The 23,535-nt window shown below is 39.5% G+C and overlaps 2 pseudogenes; one reads left to right on the forward strand and one right to left on the reverse strand.

Annotated features, from left to right (window-relative positions):
* Positions 1 to 2,952: 2,952 nt before the first annotated feature.
* On the forward strand, positions 2,953 to 4,726 carry LOC137637150 (putative nuclease HARBI1; annotated as a pseudogene).
* A 216-nt stretch (positions 4,727 to 4,942) lies between these two features.
* The window catches only part of LOC137637149 (uncharacterized), a 37,066-nt pseudogene continuing 18,473 nt past the window's right edge, over positions 4,943 to 23,535 (reverse strand).

Here is a 23,535-nt window from a genome sequence, read left to right on the forward strand (position 1 = left end):
TAGTTATTGGTATATTGGGTATTTAACTGCGGTTGCCAATTTCTGTTTTTTTTTTCAATATTTGTAAAAATTTACTACGTAGTAAGGAATTGCCGTATATTATTGATTTTTTTTTCATGTTTATGTGTTAGAAAGTGTGCCTTGATGGTTGGGCTAACACGTGCATGTCTTTTTTTTTATCTGAGATCCCGTATATTAGAATGTTGGGCATTTTTCCGCGAGTGCCCCTTATTATTTGTTTTGCATTTTTTTGCTTAGTCATGTTACCGTAAGGAATTGGCAAGTAGTGTCGCAAAACTTATATTTTTATAGTGTTGGAAAGTGTTTCTAGATGATCTGGCTACCCATGCCTATTTTTTTTTTAGCCAGATATGGCATATATATAAGTATGTGTTCGATTTTCCTGTGATTGCCATTTTTTCGTTTTTTCCCATTTCTTTCAAAATTACTACGTACTAAGGAACTATCACAGAGTAATATTTCATTTATATGTTTATTTGTCGGAAAATATGCCTTGATGGTTTGCCTAGCACGTGGCTGAATTTTTTTTTTTTCTGAAATGCCGTATATTAGAATGGCCATTTTTCCACGAGTGCCCCTTTTTATTTGTTTTGCAATTTTTTGCTTAGTCATGTTACCGTAAGGAATTGGCAAGTAGTGTCGCAAAACTTATATTTTTATAGTGTTGGAAAGTGTTTTTAGATGATCTGGCTACCCATGCCTATCTTTTTTTTAGCCAGATATGGCGTATATATAGGTATGTGTTCGATTTTCCGGTGATTGCCATTTTTTCGTTTTTTCTCAATTCTTTCAAAATTACTACGTACTAAGGAACTATCACAGAGTAATGATTCCTCTAGATGTTTATTTGTCGGAAAATTTGGTTTACTTTTTTTTTGATTGAATATCATCAAATTTTTTTAGCTAAAATATTGTTTTACATTTTTTTTTTCGATTTTATTTCCCTTCAAAAAAAATTTTTTGGGTCAGAATTTTAATTTTATAAACGTAAAATAATCGACAATTATCCAGCCACCCACCATACAATTTTTATGCATATCCAATAATAATTAGATTAGTAAATAACACCTTGAAATTGACATACCCTTCCTACATTTCAAGTGGCAGATTAGGGAGTCTGAGTCAGTGTGGTTGGCGGCCATTTTGTGGACATATCCGAAGCGTAAGCTGCCCTATCTATATATATTCTTGTTCCCTATAGAATTTGTGATATTTTGGTATATTTTTACCTGCATAAATATCATATTATATATTAAATATATGTATTTTTTTACGAAATTTCCAAGTACTCAAAAAATTACCTTTAGATATGGCCCCTGATATAAATGTAATTTACAAAATAATGAAGATTTTTTTTACATATTTCTATTTTAGGATAACATATGTTTATTCCCTAAAAAAATTAGCCACTTCCTATTTCATTTGGGTACCCAAAAAAATTCATGAAATTTGGACAATTTTTTTTGGCCAAAAAAAGTTACCCTTTTTTTCTCATTTCAGATCTTCACCTCCATGGGTCTGACTTCATCCAAAATACATCAAGATGTGTCCTAAACATTCAAGAATCAATTCCTAAAAGGATTTGTGTATATATGTATAAACTTTTTTTTTATGAATTTTTATGTCAGGTCTTTTTTTTTCTACTTAATTTTTTAAAATATTTATAATAAATAGTTTTTCTGCAGATGAGTAGTATTTATCTTTACAGTTGTTTTAAGCATTCATTGAAGTTTTTTTTGGCAAAAGAAAAAAGGAGGTTACTGCAAAAACTGATTTTTCAAGAATTTTTTTTGGCGTCGGGGTCGTTCGCGTCCGAGTATACCCTTAAAGGGGTGTCCGAGGACCGTACCTATCCAGGGTTAAAGGGTGGCTCAGACATGCCTTTCGCAAGCCCTATAAATAAATAGTAGTCATGATATCAACTCTTTGCTTGTGAAAAACATTTATATTATCAAAAGATGTCTTACAAAAATAATAACACATAAAAAGAAAGAAAAACTATTGAACAGGTTCGCCAAACTTCATATTTTATAAACTCGGAGATGTCCCTCTCGGAGTTCAAGCACAACACAACAAACCAAGCTTCTGCCAAGTTTCACAGGTAAGAATTTCTTTGATTATTTTTTTAGCAAAGTAAGTGATAAAATAGTAGTTGCAAGTAAACTTGTCATTTGAATTCGTAAATAAATTACATTCTTCCAATAGATATGATAGCTCATGCATGGAAAAGGTGTTGGTTTTTAACTGATGCTAAAAGGTTCATCTGTTTTTAAGAGAAATTGTTGTATTTGTGCAAAGTTTACATTAGGTTTGGCTTGGAGAAGTTGAGAAATTCTGGTAACTAATCTAACGAAATCAAAGTAACCTAGACAGTGGGTAACCCCCTGGAACAGAATGCCAAAAAAGGCCTTATCCTTTGGGTTCTAGCAAAATGAACTAATTTTCATCCACAATTTTGCTTTATTTAAATGATTTAGACATCTGGAGATGATTCCCAGGTTTTCAAGTATAATTAAACCAATGTGAACCTAATGTAGGAAATCATAGCTCCAAGTTGGTTGTCTGGAGCTGGTGATGGTAGCCTAACCTAGGGTTTGTTCATAACTTTGTAAGATAATTTAGATGGCGTCTAGAGTAGGCCTAGGGTTGATTTCCAACATGGTCATCATCAGCAGATTATAAAAACCAATTTGAACCTAATTTGGGCATTTCATATTACATCTAAGTTTATGCCCAGTTTACTAAAGTGTAAGTTAGCTGTGCAGTGTGGACTGTGGAGGGCTGCTGTTGAGCTAGCCAGGGGTCATGGATGGCAGCTTAGGTTTTGTAGAGTTAAACACTAGGCTAACAAACATTTCATGAGTCTTACATTACACGTATATTTCATATATTTCAGTATGTGCCGACAATTCCGTCATATCCGAAACCTTCAGCGCTATCAACATGGCCACATACAAAGGGTTGTGACAGACCGAAGCAACCCATTTCATGCCATGACAGAGGAAGAAATTCTGATGAGGTTCCGATTACGTAAAGAGTGCACACTTTCAGTGATTGCACAGATAGAGCATCGACTGCCCAATGCTCTTAGCAACAGAGGTAGGCATGAGTCGTTATCACATTGTTTTTGTGCTTATATGTCAGGTGATGAAGTATTCATGAGTGATATAATGCTCATTTTTACTTATCTAACAACATTACCTTAATAGTAATGTACCAGGTAGGTACAATACATAAGGTGCCTTCATTACCTGTAAGCACAAGCAAAAGTAATTGTTATATCTGTATACTGTACTGCAGTGATTCTCAACCAGTGTGCCAAGGCACAATGATATGCCACAAGATTATTAGAAGTGTGCTGCGAAACATTGTCAAGGCACACCTGAAAATACGAAAAATGGGTATAGATTTTGGTTTTACATGAATGAAAAGTAATGCTTTCCAACTAATTCCAGCAGTGTGGTGATATTTACTGAAGTAAAATAAGTTCTTATTTATACCTGATATTTTTTTATGCCTGTAGTTCTATCTTTTAATTATATGTGTACCCTTTTAAATTTTGCCAAGTATACTGTATGCCGTGGTATTCTTATGAGATCTTAAGTGTGCCATTGGTAAAAAAAGGTTGAGGCATTTGCTATACTTAGTTTACTTAGGCAAGATATTTTATTGGTTTCTGCTAAATGTGTTATTTTAAAGGTTTTATGAAGCTACCTAGAGATTTTATGTTTAATACAGTAAAAGATTATACAATTTTTCAAGTAAAAAAAGTTGAGAATTATGCCTGGACATGGTTTGAGGGAAATATTTCATGATTTTTTCTTTTTCTACAGGCTGTCCTGTGCCTTCTCACCTGCAGGTCCTAATTGGATTGAGATACATTGCCACTGGAAACGACCAACTTGGTATATCAGATTGGTGTGACGTATCATAGTCTTTTGTTAGATGTGTTGGCAAGGTAGCATATGCAATTGGAAGTTTGTGTGCAGAGTTCATCAAGTTTCCAGACCAAGATAATATTAGCAGGATCAAGCATGAATTTATGACTATAGCTGGAATGCCAGGTGTAATTGGGTGCATTGACTGCACTCATATTGCAATTGAGATGCCAAGTCACCCGCGTCCTGAAATTTTTCGCAACAGAAAAGGTTATTTTTAATTTAATGTACAAACAGTCTGTGGTCCTCAATTGTAGCTGTACAACATTGTAGCTCGGTGGTCTGGCAGTGCACATGACAGTAATATTTTTTAAAATAGTTGACTCTGTCAGGAACCCGAAGATGGTATTCTGCCCGGATACTAGTTGGGTGACAGTGGATATCCATATCGTGAATATTTGTTGACTCCTCTGACAGCTCCTCATGGCCATGGAGAGAACCGCTATAATGCTTCTCACATAAGAATGCGAAACAGTGTTGAGAGAGCATTTGGACTATTAAAAAGAAGATTTGCTTGCCTTGGAAAGAAAAGGAGGACTTCTATGAGAAACACCAAACACCTAATTATTGCTGCTGCAGTTTTCCATAATTTGGCCATCGCCTACAGAGTACCCGAGACAGATAATGTAATTCATGAACTTCATGATCCCGATGACCCAGAAGCCCAAGGAAACATACAAGAGGAGGAATTGAGGCAGCAACCTCAAGCAATGAGAAATATCTAAGTCTTTAAAAGGCAGCAAATCATCAGATAGTATTTTGCTTAGGAAAAAAAATCACCACCACCAGGCTTAAAGTTACCAAAAACCAAATTCAAAGTATGTAAATACATTACAGATGTGGCAAATAAACCAGAAACAGTTATTTGTAATTTTAATTTCTTCCACAAAAATATACAGTACAGTAGTCAAAATACATTCCAGACTAGAACACAATGCACATTTCACCATAGCCAAAATATATATAATACTATATTGCACTGAAAAAAACTTGAAGTGACATTGGATCTGTTTAAAGCATCGAGTTTATCACAAATTCTTATGGTTACCTGTCCTTGTTCCCCTGTTACTTCCAACAGTTTCTTGCCTACATCAACCCAGATTTGATGAGCCTGGAGACAAAGGTTTGTACAGTATCCTCGTTTTTCTTTTTGATTTTTTTCGTTTTTCTTTCTTAATTTCAATATCTAGGCTGAGGCTTTTCATTGTCTTTTCATGTTCCTTCCGTTGCATCTCGAGAGACTCTTCAAAGCTGGCCTTCTGAGTGAACTTTGTTGTTCGTCGGCACTTTGGGGCTGAGGTAAAATTTGATTGGCCAGGTGTTGCTGTGTATTCTGTTGGGGTGTCTCTGGCATTAAAGTGTATTCTGTTGGGGTGTCTCTGGCATTAAACTGTATGGAGGTGGGAGTGTTTGTTTGAGTATCCTGTGTCACGTTAGCTTCTTGGGAGGAGACTTTGTCAGCTGGTGTGCTCTGTGTTGTGTTGAATTCAAATGAAGTGAGTTTAGGAGGTGTTATAATGGAGTGTATAGAGTTGTTAGTGTGCTGTGCCATTATTTGAGAATCAAACATTATCTCTCATTTTTGCCCATCATTTCTGATACCAATCACAGTATGTGGTTGACCTGAAAAGACAAAAAAAAAAAAAGTAATGCTATGATTGTACTGGAAAATATTACTTATGCAAACTTTGGGGCTACTAATTCCTCCTTATTCTATAAAAGATTCCCTAAAAGTAAAGTAAATATTAAAGTGATGAATGATTTACCTAATCCTAATAACTACACAGTTGTGGGTCACACCATGTTAGACATGATTCTTGTGCAGTAAGTTTATTAATTCACAAAAAAGGTTAGATTATGGTGAAATTTGAGATAATCCCAAATGTGACAAGAAAAGAGGATTTGCCCAGACCTCCTTGGCAGCTAAGGGGGGTGGGGGTGCACAGCCACCCACCTAGGAAATTAATTCAATGACAGGTTAGGTAGGTATTTTAGGTTCGTCTGGGGCACTAACCTAACATAAAACACCTACCTAACCTGGCACTAAATTGGTTATTTCCTAGCTGGGGCTGTAGCCCCCCAGGCCCCCTTTTTTATTCAACAGAGTTCCGCCTTTATAACCTTACATTTTAGGCCAAGACAAACAACTTTTCTTCCATAATTTCAACTACATTAAATGCTTCCTTACGACTTACAAGAATATTACCAAATAGAAGCTAATTTAACTTCTTTATAAATTGATAAGTAGGGGATATGTGTAAAATAAGTGACTTCCTCTCAATTTCATGGGAAAAAATGAATAGAGAAAAAAAACATTTGTATGAAAATCAGTAAAATATGCAAAAATCCAAGCAGAGCTCTCTCTAGAATGATCAAAGTAGGACTTACCAGTACTCTGAAGTGTATCACAGTCCAGTTCATTCTCTTCACCATCAAGGTCATCACTTATGATAGTAAGGATTTTAGCAGTCTCTTCATCTTCAGGCTTAGGAGGAGCACCACCACCTGTCCTCATAGTCTCTCGCTTATAGACTGCATGCCGTTTGCTTGCTCTGAAATTTTACAAGAGTTAGTGGTTAAATGAATATCTTTGTTCCAAACAATTAGGATAACCAGTATATAGCCTGAAATTAAGACCAAACAATTAGGCTAACCAGTATATAGCCTTGAATTAAGAACAAAATCCAAGCAATTAGGCTAACTAGTATATAGCCTGAAAGTAAGACCAAACAATTAGGCTAACCCGTATATAGGCTTAAATTAAGAATAAATGCCAAACAATTAGGCTAACCAGTAGATAGCCTGAAATTAAGACCAAACAATTAGACTAACCAGTATGAAGTTTGAAATTAAGAATAGTACAAACTGCAATGAGAATTATTTATTTGCTCAGCATTTGAAAAGTGTTATTCCTTAGGTATAGCCTAAATAAAACGGTAAATTTGTATTGTATTACAGGGTGTGATTTCGAACAGAAAATGTTTTCCTATAGTAAATAACGTGATTTAACCGAATTTGACGTTCATTTCAACAGCAAACAAACAGATCAACCAATTTGGATAACTTTTAAGTTGTCAAATTGGTTGTTGTTATTACGGATGAAATGATGGTGAAAACCGGTTAAATCACGTTATTTACTACAGGAAAACATATATTTTCTGTTAAAATGGTTAAATATAATCACTGTTGTCATATATGTTGTGTTAAAATTTTTAAATATAAGCACTAGTTCAAATTCGGTGTCACTCCACTCACGTATGTACTGCGAACGATAACATTAGCAACGTTACCAACGATACACAGCGTTACCAACGTTACGGTGATACACAGCATTACCAACGTTGCGGTGGCATTACTAACGTTAGCAATGATACGGTAATATTATCGTGTATTTTAAAGAATTTTTCCATATACCCTTTACACAATACATAAAAAAGTACAAATAGGGTACAGAACCTAACAAACCCACCTAACCTAACCTAAGGGTTCCCAGGTCACAAACCCAATATAATGACCTTTGTTATATCACTTCACTCATGTTACGGTAACGTTAGTACTGTTACGATAACATTATATATAATGGTTATTGTTTCACCATTAGTTCGCTTCACTCGCATGAAAACAAAACATCAAGCTCGTATGTACTGGCAAGCGGTAATGTTGAGCTGCGCACGGTAACATTATAATGGTTCTTGTTGCTCACTTACGATCATAGGAAAATAAAACATTACCCTCGTATGCATTGGCAATTGGTAATGCTGAGCTTCACACTCAAACAAAATATAAAACTAACACATTAAAGTTAAAGAAATTAATGACTACTTTTATGACCGTGACGAAGTAACTTAGGGGTCACGGGGGTGTTGTGACTGAGACTGTGGTGGCTCAACTGTTTTGCCTTAGATTAGAACTGCACTTGGAACACTGTAAAAGTTGGTATATTACATTACGAGATTTAAGAAAATTATCAACATTGGAATACACCAAAATAGTTTCAGGTATGTATTACTGAAGACGGTACAATTTTCTAACACTTAGATCGTAAAATACACAAAAGACGACACTTGAACTAACAAAGATCTGACTTGGACAAAGGTTTCCACGGAAAAGGGCTTGTTGGAAGGTGGGGGTAGGGAAATATTAACACCCCTGTGCAAACTTTACATATGTATGGGTTCGTGATTGGTTAACAGAAAAGCAACGGAGTCTAGAGAGTAAACATGAATGAATAGAATGGGAAACTTGTCCAGAGCAAGCATTTATGCGAAATCTGGGAGTGACAAGGTAATAACAAAATGTATAAAAGAAATATATGAAGATAAAATGGAATGTATGATAAATAATATTTGATGGGTATATAAAATGAGGTTCTTTTATAAGGTATCGGATAATAAAACGAGTAATACTGGGGTCAAACGTAATATGTATATGAGGGTATTACATAACTAATCAAGTAATAGACTTGAACGGAGCTGATAGAGAGACGAATACTTACATTTCACGATTAGAGAAGAAGAAATCTTATTGGAGGAGGAAAAGTCTCTGCGCAGAGAGGCGGGGTTTTTGCGTAGAAAGTCGAAACCTGCTATGTACAAACGTACGTATAGTACAAGAGCGTCTAGAACGGGCAAGTAGAATGAGAAAACTTAAATGAAAAACACTGCTAATTTTAGCATGATACGTTAACATTTGATCTACATTACACGTTGGCAGCACTGGTTACTGTATTTTTTCATGAGACATAGTCTTTGCAATGGCACCTCCAAAGTTTATCCAGCTATACTGTTTTGTATTTTCCTCCGTTTATTATTCATTCAAGAAGGTAATGTATAGAGGAGAAAAGGCTTGTTTTACGATTATATATTGTTTCCCCAGTATGTTTTCACCACCCAAAACACCGAGTTCCCACTGGTGGTCCCCCATTATCGTAGGATATAGATGTATATATATTTCTGAAACTATTCATTTGCGACGGAAACGAGTGTCATTTTCGAAGAGAGCATAATTTTTTCTATAAGAAAAAGTAGTTTTTTTTCCTAGGTTACATTGCCCTGTAATACACTACAATAATACTGTAAGGACAGTGAGACAAGCTATCACCAACAACAACTGACGGTTTATTCAAACATGTGCTAGGATATAATACAAGGTGCGGACGGAAAAGTAGCATGCGCGCAGGCGCCAATCTGGCTTGAACTAACCGCCACAATATGTGTGTTTTTTCCCATGTACAAATGCTTGAAATACAAGTCAATAGAAATAGGTAGCGAAATTATAAATAAATAAAATTGTAGCTCTGAGGGAGCGGAATAAATATATACAGTGAACCACAGTGTGGCAAAAAGAGAATTTAAATGAAATGGAGAATTCAATGAGAATGCTGGACGACGGAGGGAGCGATGTCCTTACAAGTACTCCCCCCCCCCAAGACATCAGGCGGCGTAGAGGGCTGATGAGACTAGTCTTCGTATCGTTTCGGGCGTCGGAGGGTTCCTCTTGCTCTTGAACCGAGGGGGGCGCGTCGGCGGTCGGCGTATGGATCGCTACCTCTGGTCGTCGTTTGTTGCTTTTCTTCTCATTGGTCGCCTTGTTTTGAGGTGACACTCAGGATCTGCCAGGTCCCGCGGAGGCAGTGTCGCATCCTTCGAGAAACGCCGGTTTCACGCGGTCTATTGAGACCCAGTCCTCTTGGCCATGCACGTCGAGAAGGAAGGCTTTCGTCGTTTTCTTGATTACTCGGTAGGGGCCTCGATAGGGTCTGGTTAGCGGCTGTCGATGAGCGTCGACACGGACGAAAACATACCCGCAGTCGTCCAGGTTCCTTGGCTTGAGATGCTTAGTTCTGTATTGGTAAATTTTAAGACATGGCCTGAACTTTCTGGCGATGTCCCTGAGATGATCCAGCTGCCTGTCGTCGGTTGATGTTGGAAAGAATTCGCCGGGAACTGCGAGCGGCTCTCCGTAAACCTTTTCGTCGGGCGATGGCTCGCCATCTGCGCGAGGGGCGGTGCGAAGGCCGAGAAGAACCCAAGGAAGTCGTGATTTCCAGTCCCCGTCGGTGCAGCTCGCCATCAGGGACGCCTTTAGAGCGCGATAAGTTCGTTCGACCATGCCGTTTGCTGCGGGGTTGTATGCCGTGGTGCTGTGGAGTGTCGTTCCCATCAGGTTTGCCAGGGCGAGCCATATCTCTGACAGGAAAGCGGGGCCTCTGTCTGTCGTGATGTCGTCAGGAACGCCAAATCTGCTCACCCAGCTTGACAAAAGGGCTTCGGCGCATGCTTGGGTCGTAGCTTCGGTCATCGGTGATGCTTCCAACCACCTCGTGGAGCGATCGATGATTGTCAGCAGGTAGCGAGCAGATCCCGAAGGCAGCAAAGGTCCCATGATGTCGATGTGGATGTGACCGAAACGTCTTTTCGGTTGGGGAAAATCACCTATCCCCGATTTGGTGTGATGGCTTATCTGGCTTGTCTTGCAATTGATGCATGTCTTCGCCCATTCCCGGGCGTCCTTTTTGATCCCTGGCCAGATGAACTTTTCAGACTAAGCGAGCAGTGGTGCGTCCCGAGGGGTGTGAAAGTCCATGGATGATGTCGAATATTTTTCTTCTGCAGGTTGCCGGAATCCAGGGGCGTGGGCGGCCGGTGTTGGTGTCGCAGAGGATAGTTACTCCTGCTGGCCCGAGGGGAATTGCAGTTATCTTGAGCGCAGATGGCCCCGTCAGGTGATCCTATGCCTCTAGGTCGGTGCGCTGCTCGGATGCGAGGTTGGCGTAGTCAATTCCCAGGTGGATTGCGTTGATTTCAATCCTTGAAAGGGCGTCTGCGACTGGGTTTCCGGGAACGTAGCTTATGGTGCACTCGAATTCGACGATTTCTGCGAGATGACGTTGTTGTTGAGAGGACCATGCGTCTGTCAATTTTGTGAAGGCGTGTACGAGGGGTTGATGGTCCGTCGCGATGGTGAAGGGTGTGCCCTCCAGGATGTGCCTGAAGTGGCGGACGGCGAGGTAGACGGCAAGGAGCTCCCTATCGAAGGTGCTGTATCTTGTTTCGGCGGGTTTCAGTTTTCTGCTGAAGAATGCCAATGGTCGAGGAGAACCATCGAAGAGCTGTTCCAGCACAGCCCCACAGGCGACATTGCTGGCGTCGGTCGTCAGTCGCAGAGGGGCGTTATCGTCGAAATGAGCCAGGGTGGTGGCGTTGGCGAGGGCGTCCTTTGTTCGGGTGAATGCATGTTGTTGTGGGTAACCCCACTCAAGTTTCTTCGCCTTTCCCTTCAGGACATCGTCGAGGGGTGTCAGGGTCTGCGATGTTGGGGATGAAGCGCCTATAGTAATTGACCATCTCCAGGAACTCCTGAAGTTGGCGGGTGGTCGTAGGTGTCGGGAACTTTCTGATGGCATCCACCTTGGTTGTCATGGGTTTTACCCCACTCGAGGACACGCGATGACCGAGAAAGTCCACTCCTTCAGCGCCGAATGTGCATTTGTCGAAACGTACAACTAGACCATTCTCCTGCAGGCGTTTGAGGACGGCGCGGATGTGCCTCCGGTATTCCTCCTTGGTCCTTGAGAATATCAGGATGTCGTCGACGTAGCAGACGCAGAGTGGTAGGTTGCCCAGGATGCTATCCATTAGGCGTTGGAAGGTCGCCCCCGCATTGCGTAGACCGAAGGTTGAGTATGCGGTGTAGGATCCGAACGGTGTCACAATGGCAGTTTTCGGAATGTCCTCTGGAAATACGGGGACCTGGAAGTAAGACTTGAGAAGGTCCATCTTGGTGAAGTATTTCGTGCCATGCAACGCATTCGTCAGGTCTTGCATGTTGGGCAGAGGGTAGTGGTCGGGCGTTGTGATGAGGTTGAGGCGCCTGTAGTCGCCGCAAGGTCTCCAGGTCCCGTCAGGCTTCTTTACCATGTGTAGGGGAGATGCCCAGGGGCTCGATGCTTTCTTACAGATACCCATGCGTTCCATGTCCTCAAAGGCGCATTTGGCGTCCCTCAGCTTCTGGGGCGGTGGGGCGGGAGGCGGCGGAATTTGGCGTGATGTGGTGGTAGATCCCGTGCTTGGAGTGGTATCCCGGCGATTGACGGAGCTCGGGCTTGAAAACGTCAGGAAATTCTTGCAGAAGGTCGGCGTAGGGCTGCGTCATTACAGCAGATATGGACATTGTGGAAGGGGCGGCTCTCAGGGGGCGGGACCGGCAGGTTCCTGTGTCGATGAGGCGTTTCCCGGCAACGTCGACAAGTATTCCGTGGTGAGCGAGGAAATCTGCACCGAGGAAGGGGCGACTGACGTCAGCGATGGCGAATGGCCAGGAATACGAACGGCCCAGGATAGATATCCTGAGGATCCTAGTCCCATAACACCGTATGGGAGACCCGTTGGCGGCGACGAGTGAGGGGACGTCTTTGCTGGGACCACGGTTTAGGTCGGCTTGTGACGGCGGGAATGTTGACTGCATTGCGCCGGTTTCGACCATGAGTCTATGGTTGGAGACGGTGTCGAGGATATAGAAACCATTCTTGCTTTGGTTTCCTGCAGCTGCGATGGTGGTAGGTGGTTTCTTATGGCGCCATCTTCTAGGGAAATTGCATGGTGCCCTACATTTCCTGGCGTCACTGCCGAACTGCTGGTGGTAGAAGCACCATGCTGGATTAGGGCTAGGATTCGGACGTTTCGGTTACGGTGGTTTCCTCCTTGCCAGAGCGTTGATCTCGTCGTCGTCAGGAGGCGTTGATGAAGAGTCTATGGAAGAGCAGCTGATGGAGGAGAACGAAGACGATACTGATGATGCCCCGAGGCGAGATGCTTTGGAGGCCTCGTGGAGCTTCTGAGCCTTTGACAGGAGTTCGTTCATCGGAAGTGTGTCGGCGTCTGTCAATTGGGCACTTACGTCCTGCGGCAGGCGTCGAAGGAAAATCTCCCGAGATAGGCTAATCTCACGCCGTAGGCCGTTGCTGTCGGTCTCGGGAAGCATTAACAGGCCGGTCAACTCGTCCCACGCCTCGACAGGAGAGGTGTCATCCATGAGTTTGCCGGCGAGGTCCAGGAATTTCTGTGCCCTTGCTGAAACGGAGAGTGAGTAGATACCAATGAGTTTCGTTCTCAGGTCGTCGTAGGAAACTTGGCCAGCCCGGGCGTCGAGCCATGTGGAAATCTTGTCGAATACCTCCTCTGGGATGGAGGTGAGAACGATGTCGGCCTTGGCGTAGGAGTCGCTGAGCCTAGCGACTCGGAAGAGTACGTCCGCTCTCAGGAACCAGGAAGCGGTGTTGTGTTGAGAAAACGGCGGTAGTTTAACTTTGGGCGTGGAGGCGAGGCCGTTGGGCGTGATGGGCGGGTTGAATCCGCCATTGTGGTCAGTCGACGAGTCGGCGAAGAGGTGGGAAATTGATATGTCGGTTAAGCTCATCCTACTGCCTTACAAATGTACCAAGGTGTGGGAGCACCAAAGGCCGAAGCTCACGCCTAAGGTAACGGAGTAAAAGAAGGTAGTAGGACCGTAATAAGTCCGTTAATGGCAAAGCCAAAACCGCTTATGCTACTTCAACTCCGTGGTCACCAGTTGTAAGGACAGTGAGACGAGCTATCACCAACAACAACTGACGGTCTATTCAAACATGTGCGAGAATATAATACAGTACAAGGTGCGGACGGAAAAGTAGCATGTGCGCAGGCGCCAATCTGGCTTGAACTAACCGCCACAGTGTGTGTTTTTTCACACGTACAAATGCTTGAAATACAAGTCAATAGAAATAGGTAGCGAAATGATATACAGGTATTCATAAAATTGTAGCTCTGAGGGAGCGGAATAAATATATACAATGAACCACAGTGTGGCGAAAAGAGAATTTAAATGAAACGGAGAATTCGATGAGAATGCTGGACGACGGAGGGAGCGATGTCCTCACAATAACAATAAAACTGGCCCTCGCCAATCCCTAATCTGATGCTTGCTTATGTATGCAGGAAGTGAGTCAAAAGTACTATTACTTTAATATGTTTATGAATACTTACTGGCTGTTGCTGGCTTCTTGCTGGTCCATAACCAGCAGCATTAAATAAGCTAGTGACTTCTTCCCATGCTGCTTTTTTTCCTATGGATGATGTGGAAGTCATGGCTCTTATTGAATAAAATGTCGCTTCTTTCCTCTATCAAGGTCACCAGCATTGCTTTCTCATTTGCAGTTATATATCTTGGTCTTATACCATCCTTTTCTGCCATTTCCACAGTCTATGAGTCCTCAGTAACTCATTGAAAAAACAGGAATGCGCGACGTGTACCCAACTTAGTAATTACCCTCACAAATGTAAACAAATGTTTATCCAGCATACCAACTGTTTAGAGGGCAACAGACACCCTCTCAGCAGGGATACCAACCACACCATTTCCTAGAAGATGCTTTAAACAGCACCGAAAAATATAGGGCTTCCCTACACTTTCCATAGGGTATAAAGAAGGCCCTATAATTTCTCTTAGCTACGGTCAGTTCCAGATTGTGCTAAGCAGCCTAATAATTTAAATCCTCAGATTCCTTTCTCTACAAATGAGCCATTTAATAATGATTTTGAGAATTTGCTAACGACAGATGCTAGTGAAAATAATTCTCAATTACTAGCCCAAAGTGCTACCCTCACCATCAAGAGTTCCACAATTCCAGGCCTTACAGGTTCAAATGCATTTAATGTTTACAGTGAAAAACAACATCCTGTAGAAAATAATGATTATTACACAATAACAAACCTTGAGCTAGTAGACTCCCATGGATATGTTGCTAATGAAGAAATCTACCAGATTATTCGTTTCCACATAACATGAATAATGACGGGTCATCCCTTGGTGTTCATGATACAAGTAAAATTTGGAGACCAGTTGTCAGTAACTCTGAGGACATAAGGAATGATTGTTCAAAAGGAGCTCAACCTGTTATCCACAGAAGAGATGGTATCTGTATTAATGGTCAGCTGGTCGAGACAGGCCCAATGGTTCATCGAGGAGTCCAGGTGTTAACAACCCCAAGTAAGAATACAACCACTATTTTATTGCCTCCTGTACGTCACAATGAAGATGATAGTGGCTGTGTCATATCCATTGGAGTTGGAGAACTCAGTGAGTACTTCTGTAGGTTTTTGGGTCTCATATATAAATGTATCGTAAGTTGAATACTGCACAGTACTGTTCTCTTGATTAAGATTATAGATTTTAAAAATGAAGATTCTCTGTGTTTTGGGTTACATATTGTTTTTAGAAGAATTTTGTTGTTATTTTTTCTTGTTAAAGAGGAATCTTGTAGGAAAAAGTAATTTTTATGATAAAACTTTTTTTTTTTTTTACTATACTCACCTGATGTTCATATTACTGCTGAATGTTCATTACCTTAAAGAGTCATGTTCCTCTTTATTTACTTTAGATCCTACAGCTAAGCCTCTACTGTTCCTCATCCATAGTCACTCTCCTCGATATCTAGATTGTTTGGCAGAAGATCAGTCCCCTGGTGGTTACCAGAAATTCAGGTGTTATATAAATTGACAAGAGGTGCTTTAACAAGATGCTGCAGAAATCATACTGAAGAGAATATTGTAACTTACAAGAAAGGTAGACTACAATTTCGACAAGCAATTAAAGTAGCTTGGAGTCAGTTATGGTCATCTTTTGTTTCTTCAATATATAAGAGAACCCCACCTTCTGCTGTTTGGAGGAAAGTTCATGATTTCACTGGCAGATAAACTCCAAATTCTCCACCTGTGTCAAAAAGTAATGATCAATATACAGTATTACTAATTCTTTGGAAGTTAGTAATTCACTAGCTAATCATGTTGAGAGAGTATCCCAAAAGTCAGAATACTTTCCAGGCTATTATATACAGATGTAAAGAAGAACAAAAGACTCAACTTCAGATCAAATAAAGTGGAAGCATACAGTACAACCTTTTATTTACAGAGAAAAAATTCAACTCCCCTATCATCATTCAGTGATACAGGGCCAGGTCCAGACAAAGTTTCTTATACAATGATAAAACACGTGTGTAATAACACTAAACATTTTACTCAGGATTAACAGAATATGGCGAGACAACACTTTCCTAACAGGTTGAGAGCTGACCATTATTTTAAAGTTTTTGCTATGACCACTTTTTCAGGTAATATAGTAAAATTTATACAATTTTGGGGGTTTATACGAGCCAACCAAAGATACATATTGAATATAGTCTAACTGTACAATGGATTGCGCTTGCCCATTAGAACTGTAATTTGCGACACTAGTAGATCTTTTACCATTATAAAACCTCTTTTTAGAACTTGGATGTCCTTCAGATTTTTTGCAAAACCCTGTATGTACCTGTTGAGGATTAAGTCTGCCTTTTTTAAGTCAAGACTTTGTTTCTTTTGGATCTTGTATTAGCCAGGAGGCACTTTCAGCAATACAGTACTTGGCTTTTGTAATAGAGAAGCAGTTTTTTTTTTTCACTTTTCCCAAGTTTAGGGCTTTGAATGACTATAAGAGTTAGATATTATAACTGCGTTCGTAGAAATCAGTTTTGGAAGATTTGATAGGTGGTGACTTGGAAGAGAATATCATATAAGGGTGTTCAAAGTCTATTTTCAGAGAGCGTGTAGCATGCAAGGTTCAGTGAAAAATCTGTATTGCGGTATTAGAATTCCAACTCATCTCTTGTCATAGAATGCCATGTCCTCTGGGAATCACTTATCACTGGGAACTATAGTAGGTAAGTTTTGCCTACTCTTCGTGTAAGTCAGAGGACATAGTTCAATTTGAATCGAAATTTTTCTGAAGAAAAAGAGCTTAATGCTTCCTGAAGGCAGTACATATCTCCATTAATATAGCATCAAATTTAAAAAACTTGTTTTGGTGTTACTTATCCCTGGCACCTCCATACTTTCAGATGGGGATTTGTTGTTTCTTAATCCTTTGCATCACCTAAGACATATTCTGCCTCTTAGCATTTCTATTCCCTTCAGCACCTTATGATATATTTTATATCCAGTAACTTTCTATCTCCTATTATTAATGTATATAAAAATTTTACAAAATATGTAAAACTGTATATTAATGGGAAGTAAATTTGTTCAGCTTTACAATTATAAATCTTCAAATTCTTAGTGCCAATAGATTTTGTGCAAAATCAAGTAAGATATCCCCAAAAATGTTCTGGGGGTTGAGTGATAAGTTGTTCTGATTGAAAGGATTGAGTGTGAATTAAGCTTTTAGGATTTTATTATTCCAGTAGATAGTTTTAGGACTTTCCTATTTTTGTGTTGTGTATTTTGGTTTTAGTATATATAAGTATGGGATTTTACATCTTATGGTATGTTAGTCCAATTTTCTTTTCTTATGTACCAAATTTTATAAGACACAAATACTTTTTTGAACAGAGGAAATGGGACAGCGACTCGGTCGAGTCTCTCAATCTGGAGTGCTGTACAATTCTGCATTGGGCAAAGAGAGTGAGGACATCTTTGGTTCCCTAGTTCATTCTTGGTCATTTCGACATCTTGGTGGGTGCCCTGTCGGGGAGCTGACCAGTAGTGGATGATCCGTTTGCCATTCCTGTGATCTTCTGATATCAGGTCTTTCTTCCTTCCTGGATCCCAAGAGCACCATGGCCAATGCTTCTTTCAGAATGGGGAGTCTTTGGACTTATGCCTTCCCTTCCTGGTTGGGAGAGTTTTGTCCTGAACAAGGTGAGGGCAACCAGTTATCTGACTTGTCCCTTTTTGTTTCCTACTGCTCCTTGTGGAATTTCTGATCTGCCTGCCGGAGAGACCAGCTCTTCTCAAACAGTCCCCTTTTATTTATATGAAGGACTCCACGCACTTCGGCTTTATGCCTGGAGACTGTCAGGAGGTTCTCCAGGCAGAAAGATTTTTATTCTAGTCTCCACTCCAATCGTTTGACTGTAGCTTGTCAGGGCTCCGCTTGTCAATTCTATGAGTGGTCTTTTGATGTTGGTGTTAGACTTGGGAATTCATCTTATACACCTTCTTTGACTAAGATTGCAGAGTTTCTGGTTTATCTCCACCAGATACGGGTTTGTCTCCCCCACATATGAAGGGTTACTTTATTGTTTGATGTATCAGTACATGTTTAAGGTGAGACTTCCCAAGATTTTCACCTCATGTTCTCAGGGATTTGGTTCAATCAATCTCCATTGCTTGCCCAAGAGCTCAGTGGCCCCGTCCTGCCATGGGATGTTCTGGTCCGCAGGTCTCTTCCTTATGAACCATTGGAGACATCGGATGCTAAGGCTCTATAGTCCTTCTTCCCTTTGTGATTGTTAAGGAGTGAGTGAACTCCTTGCGCTCTCGTGTCGAGCTGCCTGTCCGGGACAAAATATGATTTTATAATAACTTGGGGAGTTATTGTGAAGATGAAGACTGTTGCACCCCCTTCCCAGGTCCTTCTCTTTGAAGTCCCTGTAGGATTTTGTGAGTAATTGATAGGATGAATTTTTGTTTGGTCCAGTGAGGGCCATCTCAATTTACCAGTATCGCTTATCCTATGTTCCAAGTTGTCTTCGCCATCTATTTTTGTCTCTTCATTTTATCTAATAATGTGGTAGCTTCCTTTTTAAGAGACTTTAAATTCAGGTCTGGGGAACCTTGATACCCATAAAAGCCAGGCACCAAGAGCTCTCAGTATCAGGGCCATTGCTGTTATGAGTAATGTTCTTGTTGCCAGTGTTAGAGGCGGCGACTTGGTGGTCCAATTCCGTCTTTACCTCCTTTTATTTAAGGGATGTCTCTCAGATTCTTGTCAGCCTCCGATCCTTTGGGTCCTTGGTGTCAGCAGGACAGGTCGTCAGACCAGAGACTTAGTTGACGCCTTCTTCCACAATTGGTGTAGGTCGTCTTGGTTTTTAGGCTTTATAATTATCAAGTTAGGTTTACGAAGTCATAATCTTTGTATTGGCTTAATGGGGCTTTGTGTGGCGTGGCTTGGTGAATGGTTAGATTATTTTACATTTGAATTAATTTCTTCTTCAAGTACAGTATACTATGGTTTTCAGCGTTGAACAGAAGTTGAGTGCTTGAAATATGTCTGGCTCCCTCTTGGCGACAGTGTCTTCAACTACTTTATACCCCCTGCTTCTCGGCGTCAGTCTTTATGCGAGATAAGAGACAATTAGTAGAGTTGGTTTTTAGCATCAGAACATTGGACTGTGTTGTCATACCCCTCAATGTCACCTGGCACCCAAAGAATTGACTGGGCGATCATTCTGTGGTTATGAGTTGCCTCCTACCAATGTCCCTTTCTCTTGGCGACAGCTCCCTTGCATTTGTGGGGAGGGCGTGTGGTATGTCTTCTAATACTGTACTGATAGGTCAATCCAGGCAGGCACTTGCTCTGAGATAAGGAGTTACCTCCTACGCTGTCCTTCCCCTCTTGATATCAATTCTCAAGAGTTGAATGGCATTTAGTAGCTCTTGAGTTTTCAGTTGGCACCATCGGTTGCCAGATTGAGATTAGACAACTGTGCTGTCAATTGCTTGTGGTCCTGGTTGGGTCAGGGGAGGGGGGTCACCTGATATGAAAGTCGAGACATGTCAATACTCATTCCCCAAGAGGGAGTGTTATCTACGACAGTGACTTTTCTCTTGATAACAGGCATGACAGACTGATAACAGTCAGTAGCTACTGGTCTTTTGGGGTTTATAAAGAAATATTGTCTCTTCCTTTTTCAATACCTAACTAAACCAATTTCATCCAAGTTGTTTCTATGTGTTACTGTACACTCACCTCAGTTTTTCTTGCGAGAACGGATTTGGCTTTGGTCTGACACTAGTTATTTGGTCCCCTGTCTCTGGGCGTCATTTTTGTGCTGGGGAGTGGGATCCCGTTGCCTCTGCACCTTTTCTTCCGGCGTTGAGTTGATGCTGTAGTCAGGTATTTAGCATATCTACCAATAGTGGTGGTTAGATTTGGGGTTTTGTCCTCTCCCTCCAAATTCGTTTTGTAGCTAAACACTTAGCTTACCTTCAATGCTTTGTTTTTCAATCCTCCTATTCTGTCCCCAAAAAGAGGAAATTCTTCCAGATCTCTCCTTGTCAATGGGAATAATTGAGTTGGATAAATTATCCTAAGGTAATAGTTATTAATATGGAATTTCCCTGATAGAATTAATATTAATACCTGGATGATTTAGCTCGTCCCACCCATCCTTTCCCACATCGGGTATTACACAACTGATGAGAAAGGTGAGTGAGCTCTGTTTAGCCAACCGTGTTGCCAACAACGGGATCGAATAGGAGGTAGCAGGGTTGCCAATGTGGTTAAAAATTGTGAGGGATTTGGGATTCAGGGCTCCCTAAATTATCCGGGTAATTATTGTTAGTGATAGTTTTATGAAGATTCCATTTTATCACAATTGACGCAGTTCAATCACCATTATACAGGTGTTGCATATGTTGAGACAACAGCACAATATACCTTTGTTCATTATGGACAACATCAACAAAATAGATTAATTTATACATTTGTTTCTTTTTCATTAATGTAGATATTTTGGGCCAAGCAATATTATTACCTTATTGATGAAGTAGTAGTAACATTAATGTTTTAGGAAAGGTGGGTGAATTCTAAAGAGACTGGAGAGTAAGATTCATGAAAAGCTGAAAGAAGAACAAGCGGCATTTAGAAAAGGTAGAAGTTTCACTGACCAAATATTGTACAACAATGCTTAGAGTATAGAAATACAGTTTTGATGGCATTCGTGGACAATGAAAAAGCTTTTTGATAGTGTGACTGGCCAATTTTATTGAGAGTCCTTTGCTACTATGGAATTCCTCTTAATTATGTAAATTTGAGCATATCATGTGCAAAGTTAATGTTAATAGAGTCTTATCAAATGAATTTCCAGTGAACAGAGGAGTACTCCAAGGGAATGTGTTGTCACCTATGTATTTTATCCTCCTCGTGGATTTTGTAATGTGTAGAACAGTCAGAGATGGTGAAGAAGGATTGGATTGAATAGGTGATAGGCTTTAGCAGACCTAGAGCAGATTGATAATGCTGTCCTTGTTAGCAGAACACAACAGGACTTGCAATGCTTGCTTACCAGAATGTATTAAATATCACAGGAGGTTGGACTCAACAAAGAGAGAAGTAAGAAAGAGATGATGAGAGCGGAATATGCATTGGAAGATGAAATATCATTGGAAGGAGAAAAGATTAATGAGTTCGAATCATTTAAGTATCAGGAACTAAGATATCAATACAGTTTCTTTACAATTACAGTTTAGTGAAAGATTGAAAAAAGCAAATCAGACAATGGCTAGATTAAGTAGATTTTGGAATTCAAATTAATCGAAATTACACATAAAATGGATATATATATATATATATATATATATATATATATATATATATATATATATATATATATATGTATATATATATATATATATATATATATATATGTATATATATATATATATATATATATGAATGCACACACACACATATATATATATATATATATATATATATATATATATATATACTCATATACATACATATATATATATATGCATATATATACTCATATATATATATATATATATATATATATATATATATATATATATATATATATATGCATATATATACAGTATATATATATATATATATATATATACATGTATATTTATATATATACACATGTATATTTATATATATACACACACATATATATATATATATATATATATATATATATATATACTCATATATATATGTTCATATATATATACTCATATATATATATGTATATTTATATATATCTATATATATACTCATATATATATTGTAATTGTATTTATAGATAGTAGGTTGGCCAGGAAACCAGCCACCCATTGAGATACTACCGCTAGAGAGTTATGTGGTCTTTTGACTGGCCAAACATTACTACATTGGATCCTTCTCTCTAGTTACAGTTCACTTTCCCTTTGCCTACACATACACCGAATAGTCTGGCCTATTCTTTACAGGTTCTCCTCTGTCCTCATTCACCTGACGACACTGAAATTGCCAAACAATTCTTCTTTACCCAAAGGGTTAACTACGGCACTGTAATTGTCCAGTGGCTACTTTCCTCTCGGCAAGGGTAGAGGAAACCGCTTAGCTATGGTAAGCAGCTCTTCTAAGAGAAGGAAACTCCATAATAAAACCATTGTTTTCTAGTCTTGGGTAATGCCATAGCCTCTATACCATTGTCTTCCAGTGTCTTGAGTTAGAGTGCTCTTGCTTGAGGGTACACTCGGGCCCACTATTCTATCGCGTTTCTCTTGCTCTTGTTTTGTTAAAGTTATCATAGTTTGTATAGGAAATATTTTTTTAAATGTCATTGTTCTTAAAATATATTATTTTTCCTTGTTTCCTTTCCTCACTGGGCTACTCTCCCTGTTGGGACCCCTTTGCTTATAGCATCTTGCTTTTCCAACTAGGGGTGTAACTTAGCAAGTAATAATAATAATATATATACATATATATATACACACACACACACACACACACATATATATATATATATATATATATATATATATATATATAGATAGATAGATAGATAGATATATGTATATATACATATACATACATACATATATATATATATATATATATATATATATATATATATATATATATATATATGTATATATATATATATATATATATATATATATATATATATATATATATATATATATATATATATATATATATATGTCATTATTCTTCGTATGTTATTATATCAAGAATGATTGTTTTTTTCTTTACCAACTGGGTTATTTCCTTTAACGAAAATATATGCATACAATTTTCTTGAAGCAATCTATAGGAGCCACGTTTGTCCATTAAAATTTGCCTCAGATCTAACGGAGATGAATGGTCGGGAAGAAGGACCTGGAAAGAACGACTTTTCTTACTAAATGGGGAAAGCAGGAAAGAAATTTTCCATTTTCTTTTTCTCTTTTTCGGTCAGGCTACCTCTGGAGCGATAGGAGAAGAGGATATTATTATTATTATTATTATTATTATTATTGTGGAAGGTTGTTAAAAGGAGAGGAGGCAAGGAAAAGGTGGGTGGAATATTTTGAAAGTTTAATGAATGTTTGGGATGATAGGGAGGCTGATATAATTGCTTTTGCAGGTGTTGAGGTGCCGGTGATGGGAGATGAGAATGAGAGAGAGATTACAATAGATGAAGTGAGGAGAGCACTAGATGAAACGAGAGTAGGACAAGCATCTGGTATGGATGGTGTGAGAGCTGAGATGTTGAAGGAAGGGGGTGTGACTGTACTTGAATGGTTGGTGAGATTGTTTAATATGTGTTTTGTGTTGTCAATGGTACCAGTAGATTGGGTTTGTGCATGTATTGTACCACTGTATACGGGTAAGGGAGATGTGCATGAGTGTTATAATTCAAGGGGTATTAGTTTGTTGAGTGTAGTTGGAAAAGTGTATGGTAGAGTAATGATTAATAGGATTAAGGATAAAACAGAGAATGCAATCTTAGAAGTACAGGGTGGTTTTAGAAGAGGTAGGTGTT

Source organism: Palaemon carinicauda, unplaced genomic scaffold (assembly GCF_036898095.1).
Source record: "Palaemon carinicauda isolate YSFRI2023 unplaced genomic scaffold, ASM3689809v2 scaffold559, whole genome shotgun sequence".
NCBI classification, from domain to species: domain Eukaryota; kingdom Metazoa; phylum Arthropoda; class Malacostraca; order Decapoda; family Palaemonidae; genus Palaemon; species Palaemon carinicauda.